Raw genomic sequence first — 11,635 nt, forward strand, 5'->3', positions numbered from 1 at the left:
AGAGCTAGTCATACATATCATGTTAGAGTCATGGTGAGTATATAAGTAGTAGAATAGGGCGCCTGGGTGGCTCAGTTGGTTAAGCGACTGCCTTCAGCTCAGGTTATGATCCTGGAGTCCCCGGATCGAGTCCCATATCGGGCTCCCTGCTCAGTGGGGGGTCTGCTTCTCCCTCTGACTCTCTTCCCTCTCGTGCTCTCTGTCTCTCATTCTCTCTCTCAAATAAATAAATCAAATCTTAAAAAAAAAAAAATAAGTAGTAGAATAAGCCACAAAAATAATGGAATTTTCTAGGAATCCAAGTGTGCGAAAATAAAATTAGCAGGGAAATAGCAACCTTTATCTGTGATAGACACACAGACTCAACCTTTTTAAACAGAGTAGTTCACATTTTCCATTCTTCCTTCCTTAAAGAAGTATTACAGTGTACAACTCAGAAATATAGAATTTACTCTAGATTCTTCTGTTTTCATTTCCACCTAGTCAGCCATTAAATACTTCAGTTTTTATTCTCTATATATTTTCCTAATCAACACTCTGTATCCTATTTCCTCTACTTTGGCTGGACTTTTATAATTTCTTATTTTGCTCTCTGCGACAACCTTCCAACTTATCTCCCAATTGGTGTCTAGTCTTATTCCTATAGATTTTTTTTTTCTCCACTAAGTAGAAGGGCTTATTTATATTAAATAAGCCTTAATTATCTTTCTAAGTCACAGCGCACTCCTGGTACAAATTATTCTGCAGCTCTCTCTCAGGCCGCACAGGCATGAGCAACTCAGTGCCTACCACCAGCATATACACCTTTTAGCTTGGTAATCTAATTTGAAGTGCAGTGTTCATTTTTTGCAAAGGAAAACACAGGGGGATAGAGTGAATGTGGTACAACCAATATGTAACCACAAACTTGAGAATGAAGGGTTTCACAAAAGGAATTTGTAGAGATGCTCAGCCTGTGAATGATGCAATGTTGTGCCCCTGCTGGCGCTTGGGTCTAGAATTTGTGGAGCAATTCAACGATAGTAACTATGCCCTAGCATTTGGCCATTCCAGGAGATCTCAGGCGGTAATGATGCTTCAGCGGGGCTGGCCCAAGTAGACAGAGAGCCTAATCTACAAAATAAAAAGGCCTGGTTTTGAAAAGGCTGAGAGAGGACTATTTTGTTCATTGCTCTATTCCCAGTGGCCCACACAGTACCTGACACTAAAAAGGTGTTAAATAAACACTGCATTGAAAGGAATCAGTTTGAATCTCCAGCTCTTCTAAGTGTGAGATTGAGAAAGTAACTTGAAGTCTCCAAACTTTAATTGTTTTTGCTATAAAGTGAGAATACAGTGAGATCATACAGGTAAACCTGCCAGGTCACAAGTGAAGGGGATGAACAATAAAGCTGTTTTTGTGTTGTTCATTCTAAAATATTTCCAGATATTAATATTAATTTTCATTATTAAAGAGCAGTACCAATTTCTCAGTAACATTTTTCTATTCACTAAAATAGCTCATCCAAGTTATAAGAATATATATTATTCATGGAATTCAACAAAGTTCTTTTAATTTGCAGGAGAAAAATGCAGGCCATGAACATTTTTATTTTTCCTCAGTTATTCCCCCTACATAAAGCCTCCTCTTCACAGATTATAGGGCACGTTCTAAGACTTTGGCTTTGCATGCAAAGTATTTCATGTTCTGACCATTGTTCTTTGCATCTTCATTTCCCTTTTTTACTAAACATTATACCAGCAGACATGGGACACTATGTTTTTCCTGAGCTATCCTTACTTCCTTGAAATTGCAATGTTCTTTTTCACCTGTGAGCATTTGAGTGCACTATCAATCTATAATGCCCTTTCTGCTCTCCTGTGACTCAAATCTCTATTTAGAGTGAAGAAAGATTGCCTTATGATCATCACATATTGCTTTCCATGAGCTGTATGTACTGCAAAATATTTGGCGGGGGAGATATAAACATGGCAGTAACCATTGTGAACAACTAAAATAATTTCACATATGGCAATATGACATAATTTTACATTTAATGTTTACTAACTTTATATATAGCTTTTTAAAAATCTTAATATATCTTACTATGCCTTTGTTCCTTGGAAAAATAACTGTAATCAAAGACAAGTCAATGTCCTTCTTTTCTAGATCAGTATTTCTCAAGTAGTATTTCACTGCATATCGTAAGGATTTACATTAAAAAAAATTTCCATGGTCACATACGTTTGGAAAACCATAAAAAACAATTTTTTTAATTCCAAATAATTCAGTATACTGACTCACATTAGGTATATTAAGAGATACACACTAACCAGTGCTTCCCAAACTTTTTTGAACACAGACCCCTGTAGGTACAAATAGTATCTTGCAGAAATACTGATGTAAACCTATCAATTTGCCTTTATAGGAAAATGGAACAAAAATAATTCTGTCTTGAGAAATATTCCCCCAAATAATCCCATCTATTTAAATATGTACCAGTGCTTAACATTCTAGAGTGTCTTTGTATTAAGATTTTAATTTCTGTTAAAATATCACCACCTAAGAGGGCAGCTCCAGTTTATGCCTTGCTAGTTATGTATACTCTATCCTAAACTGTCTCTAAAATGTTAATGTTGAAAATCATTTAGTTGGATCATAGAAACCTTAGATATTTGAGAAGATGCTGCTACTCTAACCACAAAAATCTGGCAACAATAACAAAACTGGTCAAATAGCACTAATTCAACATTTTTCTAAGGGTCAAAATGTTACAGTAGTGGAAAATTACTAGGCAACTAGCTAGTCTTGCCATCAGATCTTCCTAAAAAATTGCTATCTGTAATCTGCCTCAAGAATGAAGTCATTTGGATTTAACCATTATCCAAAATCTATTTACAAGTTAAGAGCTCTCTAAGCCTCCAGGTATGGAATCATGACAATATAATAAGTGGTGTGCATTGCCTTTGGAAAAATGAAGGTTACTTACCTGTAAGCCTGTTTTTCTGACTATGTATCATTACCTATCAGCCATTAGAAAGCTACTCACCGCCCCAGGGCAGTTAACTTGCTGATTGGTTTCTGATTATTATATTTCCTTGGGCAGCTGATTGATTCTTATCAATTTTCCCCCTCTTGTTGCCTGCAAAAAGATTTGTTTACTATTATAATTTTCTTAGTACTTTCTGCCAGCGGGGGGAGTTTTGTAGTTTTCTTTCAAATATTAATACTATGTAACTCCTTTGCCAGGAGGCTTAAATTGTGTTCCAGGAGTAATGGCTGCGATGGTTCATTTGTACTAAGAAATAATACTTGATACCCTCTAAAGTGCTTTACATGTAGCATAATGGTAGGTTCACATCATCACAGAAATGTTCTGACAAGCTTGGCATTATCATTATGATTATCAATGATAAATATAATGTGCCTTAGGTTAATCATCTTAAACCAAAGCATCATTTTTTTTATTCCTAAGACTATTGCAGAAGTCTGCTTTTTGAAAATTAAAGTTTATATTCTTTTCTCAAAAGGATTAATAAGTGGGGCTACTGAATGATATTTTTACAACAAATCAAAAAAAGTACAAGAATACTATAGGCAACTAGGATCCAGAATTTTGAGGCAGTGAGAATTCTTTTCTGCCTAATATGCCTTACATCAACCTACAAAAAGTCCTTATATTGCCTGATTATTGCTATACTAATCCGAGTTAAGATACTGTCACTTTCACACATCTAGTTTTATTTTTTTAATTAATTAATTAATTAAATTTTTGGTGAGCAGCAAAGCAAGGGTTATTGAGTGACAGTAAAAAGCTCCCGAAGAGGGAGGGGAACCCAAGAGGGTTGCCCTCACACATCTAATTTTAAAATGAATATACTATACGTTAATTAAATTGATTTTAAATTTAAAAAATAAATTAAAAAAAGAAAGAGGACTTGAATAGACATTTTTCCAAAGAAGAAATACAAATGGTCAACAAGTACACAGAAAGATGCTCAACATCACTCATCAGAGAAATGCAAATCAAAACCACAATGAGATATAACTTCATACCTGTTAAAATTGCTATTATAGAAGAAGAAAAGATAACAGATGCTGGTGAAGATGTGGAGGAAAGGGAACCCTAGTGCACTATAGGTGAGAATATAAATTGGTACAACCACTGTAGAAAATAGAATGGAGGCTCCTCAAAACATTACAAAAAGGACTGCTGGGGTGCCTGGCTGGCTCAGTTGGTAGAGCATGTGACTCTTGATCTCAGGGTTATGAGTTCAAGCCCCACCTTGGGGGTAGAGACAATAAATAAATAAATAAATAAACAAACTGCCATATGATCCAGCAATCCCACTTCTGAGTATATATCTGAAGGAGATGAAATTATTGTTTCAAAGAGGTACCTGCATCCCCATGTTCATTGAAACATTATTCACAGTAGTCAAGACATGGAAACAACCTAAGTGTCCACCGATGGATGAGTGGATAAACAAAATGTTCATATATAGTGATATTACTTAGCCATATAAAAGAAGGAAACTCTGTGATTTGTGACAACTTGGATGGACCTTGAAGGCATTGTGCTAAGTGAAGTAAGTCAGAGAAAGACAAATACTGTATGATCTCACTTTTATGTGAAATCTAAAAACATCAAACAGAGAGAGCCAGGGGCTCAGGGATGCAGGAAATGAGGAGATGTTGTCTAAGGGTATAAACTTTCTGTTATAGGATAAATAAGCCCCAGGGATCTAATGTACAGCACGTGACTGTAGTTATTACTGGATCGTATCCCTGAAAGTCACTACGAGAGTAGAGTTTTAATATTCTCACCAGAAAAACAATAAAATGGTAATTGTGTGGGATGAAAAAAGTAAATAAAATAAAATGAATATACAAATGCAAGGAATAATAAAATATACCATCAGCTTTGTGTAACTTATTTTATCAGACTACTTTGTTTAATGACAATAGCTAAGAAAATAAACTAGAATATGGAGCATTGTATGTGAGATTTGAAATAAATAACCTGTATCATGATTCAGGGGAGATAAAAATAGGGCAGAGTGCTGAAGTGAGGAGCTATGTAAAATGAAGGGGAACCATGAGTGCACTGGGCATTCATGGAGACCATGTGAAGGGATGTGTTAAAAGAGAAGAATTTGAATGAGAAGCTAAGAGGGAAACTTCTCTGCCTCACAGTTTTGCATAGGAACAGTGAAATTCCAACACACTCATGGAAATTCAACAATTATCATTCACTGACAAGACACCTTTGTCATTAGTTTCTTGAATATTACCAATAAAAAATCTGTCATGTTTTTGTGCCCTATTGGCAATAAAAATGACATTTCTCTTTTCTTTTCTCAGAGGTTACCTTGCTCTTCATATTTTTAGCTGTTGAAAAGCAATATAACTCTAGTTGAAAAGGACGATGAGTTTAAAGCTTTACTGAAAACTAATTAAGAGTTATTTCTTTATCTTTATATAGTTTCTTGCCTAAAAGAAGTAAAATTTGTGCATTCTATTTTAATAACAAATAGTAACTTTAAAATAAGAATTTAAGGAAATATTTAAAGGGCTGATAATCTAATAGTTGTAAAATTAAAATTACTTGGGCTAACTTAATTGCAGATTGGTGATCTTTATAAATTTTAGACTTAGGGAAGGAAGGGAAACATCATATAAAACCTATAATTTTACCCTTCTAACATAGTGTAGCTATATTACAAAAACCATGATAAAGTTGGTTAGCATTTTTATTAGTTTATGATAAACTGAAGCACAGTAATTCCTTAAATAATTTAATTAATATTTTCTGAGTTGCTAATATTGTTTCTGGGAATATTATACTTAGCAGGGACAAAGTGATGTAGATATGATGTAGATATGTTCTGTCCCTATGGACCTTACAGTCTAGAAGAGAAGACAGAAAGTAAAGTAATAGTTACTTAATAAGTACCAAATGTTATAATGTGGTAAATGCCATATAAGATAACTATGAGGTGTTACTGGAGCATTTACCAAGGGCCTTAATCTACTTTGGGGTTATGTAGGAAAGCTGTTTGAGGCAAGATCTAAAACTAGCTTAGAGTGGGATAATATTTGCTTTTTCATAAGGTCTTAAAAGGACTTTAAAACTTTGGAAACTATTCATTTGTAAAAGACATATTTATTGAGTAGCTACCATGTAGGAAGCATCATGCTATGTGCTGGAAATACATCAGTGAACTCAATGGACCAGTTCTTCCATTCATAGAGATTAAAGTCTAGTGAAGAAGAGTAAAGAGCATCACACTGTCAATCAGGAAGTTTGTGCTGGGTTTAGAAACCATTCTTTCTGGCTGAAAAGTACATGTTTAAAAACTAGTAGAATAAATTGCCCCTTTAGCACTTACAAATAGGATAGAATATCACCAATAAATGATACTCTTATTTCACATAAATGTATTGAAACCTTTTTTCTTCATTTGCCTTCTATTCGTCTATGAGTCCTGCTTATGCCCCTATTGAATATATGTATTGTCAAGGGAGAGATACATAGACATATAAGAGAGACAGAAATGATGTTTGATTTCTTTATAATGTACTAATCATATGAATTTTTATTTTTATTTTTTTAAAGATTTTATTTATTTATTTATTTATTTATTTATTTATTTATTTATTTGAGAGAGAGACAGAGAGCACAAGCAGGGCAGAGGGAGAGGGACAAGCAGACTCCTGGCCGAGCAGGGAGCTCAACATGGGGCTTGATCCAAGGACCCTGGGATAATGACCTGAGGCAAAGGCAGACACTTAACTGACTGAGCCACCCAGGCATCCCCTATATGAATTTTTAAATATCATTAAACAGTGTTTATATATCTTCTTCCAATCATTGACAGACTTACAATAAAAGTCCATACCACATTAATATGAACCAGGGAGTATCGGTATGGAAGAGCCCTACACAGAAAGTTTACATATAATACACAAAACAGTAATTTAGTAAAATTATTTTGAGGAACTTTGACGTGCCAAATGTTACAGCAAATGTGGTACAGAAAAAAAGAATAAGGACATGTCTCTCAGCAACTTCTTTATGGCAAGAATCTCGTAAATGTCTATTTGATTTAAGCAAGGAGGAATGACATCTTTTTATTTGCAAATATTCATATTCTCCACTATAAGCTTTTTGGGGTCAGAAATTTTTTCTCATTTCTATTTATAGCATTAGTACCAAGCAGAATTTTAGTACATAATTTGTGTGCAATAAATATTGTTTGAATGTTTGAAGGGGAAAAAATGGGGGAAGGAGAGAGGCCGGAAGAGAGGAAGGAGAAAGGAAAATAATTTTTCATTATGTACCTCATTTTAATCACCATCATTTATTAAGTAAAGTCAAAATACTTTGATTTCTCTTCTGAATTTCCCAATAGAAAACTTTCTAAATTATAAACTCCCATGCTAACCCAAAGAAAAAATACGAACACAACTTTAAAAATTAAAGATAAGGAACACTTACTATAAAATTAATAGTATAGTAATATAGGCTTTTTTTCAGTTAGAGAAGTTATTTACTCCTACAATAAATGGCCTCAAGCTTCTAGTTAACGATCTTACATTTCTGTCTGCTGCAACTGCTTTTTGAAGTTTGTTCTTGTTGTTATATAGAATTGCGCAGGTTAGAGTCTGCCTATATCTGCTTCTCTCATATTCAGGATCTTTAAATTTTTTTTTGTCATGCTATCATGATTATACACCATCTTGTGACTATGATGTTAGTCATGATTTAGTCTTAAATATTTAGCTCATGATAAATGGCTAATTTATCTGTTACACTGAACTGCCTCAACTTTTCTTTTTTAACTTAAAAGATTGTGTTAACACATTCGGCTCAGGTCATGATCTCAGGGTCCTGGGATCGAGTCCCACATCGGGCTCCCTGCTCCTCGGGAAGCCTGCTTCTCCCTCTCTCACTCCCCCTGCTTGTGTTCCCTCTCTCGCTGTGTCTGTCTCTGTCAAATAAATAAATAAAATCTTTAAAAATAAATAAATAAAATTACATTTTAAATCACATTCTTCATATACCGTGAAAACTTTAAATCACATATACGGTCAGTGAGTTAGACAAGCTTTATGTTGATTGAAAACAAGCTAAGATGTTAAGCGGTTAACCAAAATCAAAACAGACACTGATGCAGTTTTGCTTAGAGAGCTCTCTCTCTGGTAAGTTTAGGAAGGAACACCACAGTTATATACCCTTGTAATAAACAGTGAACTTTTTCATTATAAATAGGCTAAAAATATTGATTGTGATCTCAGTGATCACGCATTATACCAATCAAATTATTTAATATTATTATTTTTTAAAGAGATATGGAGAACCAAGTGGTTTTGCTGTCTCTCACAACTGAGTTACAAATTTTCATCTTACAATTAATATATACTATTAAAACTGAAATAATATCAAGCAATTTTCACCTTTCACTGGACAGTTTAATACTACATGTACCTTTAATTATTTGTTCTCTGTATTCTATTATTTTCTAACATTCTAAACCAGACCTTTCTGCCCAAGGTAGCTAATTAAAGAGCATCTAAGTACTACATATACAGAGAAGAGCATTGAATAATGCATGAAGATTGACTGAAGTCAATTTTTTTTTATTTTTATCTTTTATTTATTAGCAAATTTTGAAAAGAAAAGTAAGGGGAAATGGAGAAATAAATCCTATAAACCTTACAATCATTTGTAATGCAACTTTAGAAGCTATAAAATAGAACTCACTTAAGAAGGACACCTGAATTATAAAGTAACAGTCCACTAAAAGATGAGATTTGCTATTCTGAAACATTACTGCATTCTGTGGGTTTTTTTTCATTTGTCACTTCCTGTTTAAAACATATACATTTACCCTATGCATTTATTATATCTGGTATTAGAAATATGTATTAGTGGTAGGAATGCTACTGGTAACATTTTGGTTAATGAAGATTTTGCTTCTCTTGTCTCAAATATCATGCATTTGTTCACTCAGAAAATATTATTGAATACTGAATATGTGCCAAACTGTTGGAGGCACTGAAAACATAACCATGAATAAAATCAGTAAAAATCTGTGCCCTCATAAAACTTAATTCTGGTGGAGGGTGCAGGGAATGGGCAATAAATATAATATATGAAAAAAGCATATGGTATGTTGAAGAGTATTAATTGCTAAGTGTAAAAAGAGAAAAAGTATGGGAAATATTAGTAATTGAATATTTTATATTTATTACTCAAATTAAAACTGGGAAGTAAGACAAACAAATGTTTAAGTAATGAAATAAGGAGCTTCATTTTGGTGGGTAATCCATTCAAAATGAGGTGTTTGTTTTTTTTTTAAGATTTTATTTATTTATTTTAGAGAGGGAGAGCACTGGCAGAGAAGGGCAGAAGGGGAGAGAGAGGGAAAAGGAGAGAATCTTCAAGCAGCCTCCCCACTGAATGCTGAGCCCAACTATATCCTGTGACACTGAGATCACAACCCGATCCAAACCCAAGAGTAAGAGACTCAGACTGAGCCACCCAGGTGCCCTCATTCAAAATGAGTTTTATTAAACACAACAACAAAATAAGAACACATACACACAGAAAAGAATAATTACATCCCAGCTATACTTTTTTCTCTTCTAATTTGGATGGGAGGTAATTGTACACAGTAGAAAAAGAGATTGTCAGGAAATGTGGTTGTTATTCTCGTTCAAAAGTATCTGTATTTCTCTAAGCAAATATAGTCTCTTGATCTTCAGTTCCTTAGTATGATGATGGGATAAACTGAATATTTTCTCAAATATAATAAGATTTTATTGTGTGGATTCTCCTTTCTCACAATCTTTCTCCTGGCCTCTAATTTTGGTCAACTAACCCCCTGTAAGAGCATATGAGTGCAAAGTGAGTGACTCCCCAGGTATGATTTGACCGATCTGGCCAGCTACAAGTGTGGCCTTCTTCCCTTCTTTATAAATTATATCTGAATTTCATGATAGGAACAATTTCCCTGAAATAGGAAAACAGTTCTTTAGGTGGGTATAAGAGGAAATGTCTTCCCTGAATCTCCATATGAGCTCTCAAAAAGCATTTGTAAAAGAAGAGTCACACTTCTAAGTATTAAGTGAAAACTAAAGTTAAAACCCCAAGAGATTTCTAAAGATGAAATTTCATGCACAGAGAAAGGTAATGAGGAAGATATTTTAAGTAAAAATAATTTCTCAGTGCTTTCAAATCGTATGACATATTCAGCTGCCTACTCTGACTCTTCATAAGGCCTACTCATGGATAAGTCTTGACAATTGGATTTAAGAATGCCACATTTGATTGCAGTTTCTGTGATTACATAGAGAACAATGAGTAATATATCAATTTACCCTTTTTCAAGAATTCACAAGCAAATGGAGACTTACCAAATTTATCTGTTAAGAAAGTTAGCATCACAAATAATTAATTTTATGGTTAAAATCAGTATGATATACCAAAGTACCATAATTCCCTTTTTGGTTTTTATTTAACATGCTTTTGCTATAGCTATACCTAATTAAGTGAAAAAACAAAGCTATTCAATTCCATCAAATCCTGAATTTGTAAGGATATGTGACTATTTTAGGATTTATATAGGTGATATTTTCTTGAGTGAATGTCATGATTTCATATTTTTCAGTATTTTATCTAAATAATTTAAACATATGAGAAATTAGATTAGAAAAAAGAGGGGTTATTTTTTCAAATTTTGTTATCTAAAACATTTATATTATTTCAGATAATCACATTTGAGCAATGAAACATAAGTAGAAATGAAGTTGTATAGTCACTACTTACAATGCCCCCCCACTTACATAATTTCAAGAAATTATATACAAGAAAAATAAGTGTGATGATAGTGATGATATTCATTTACTCATTTATTTATTCATTCATAGACTCCAGGAGCTCCCCAGATAGAACTCTTCTATATCAGGATGCAGTGGATAAGAGGAACCAAAACAAGATTTTGCTTGTGTGTCGAGTTTACATTATAGTGGGGGAAACAGATGTCATATACAAATTAATAAGATCATATAAATTGCTGACACATTTTCTTAAGTAAATAAACAGGCTAATGTGATACACAGTAGTAGGTTAAAGGGAAGAACAATAGAGTGGGTGATTATGGAAAGCTTCCATAAAGAAGTTTCATCAGAGCTAAAATATGACTGACAATTATTAATCTAGAAATTCCCCCAACTTTCAGCCATATCTACATGATCATGTCATCTCAAACCTAATTCTTTTTTTAAAAACATGTTGAGCCATTTCTATTTTGTGCCCTGACATTTCACAAAATTGAAAATCTTTCAAACCACACAGAGAAAAAAAAAAAATATAGTATAATGCTATATAATACAACCTGAAGAGCATAGATCTATGCTCAGCTGAACCTAAGATAACATAAATAGCAAAGTTGCCCGTAGATATGTTAAAACTCAAGAATATATTACAGAAACTATACAGAAGTGTGCATACATATTTCTGAAAATATTAAGAGCCTGAAATTTTACTGTGTTTTAGATCCTGAGTAGGAAACTTATTTTCACCAGACTGTATCTGTATTTTATTCCATGTAAAAAAAAAAGAAAAAACAAACAAAAAATTATCTGTGC

Source organism: Phoca vitulina, unplaced genomic scaffold (assembly GCF_004348235.1).
Source record: "Phoca vitulina isolate PV1807 unplaced genomic scaffold, GSC_HSeal_1.0 scaffold5, whole genome shotgun sequence".
Lineage (NCBI taxonomy): Eukaryota > Metazoa > Chordata > Mammalia > Carnivora > Phocidae > Phoca > Phoca vitulina.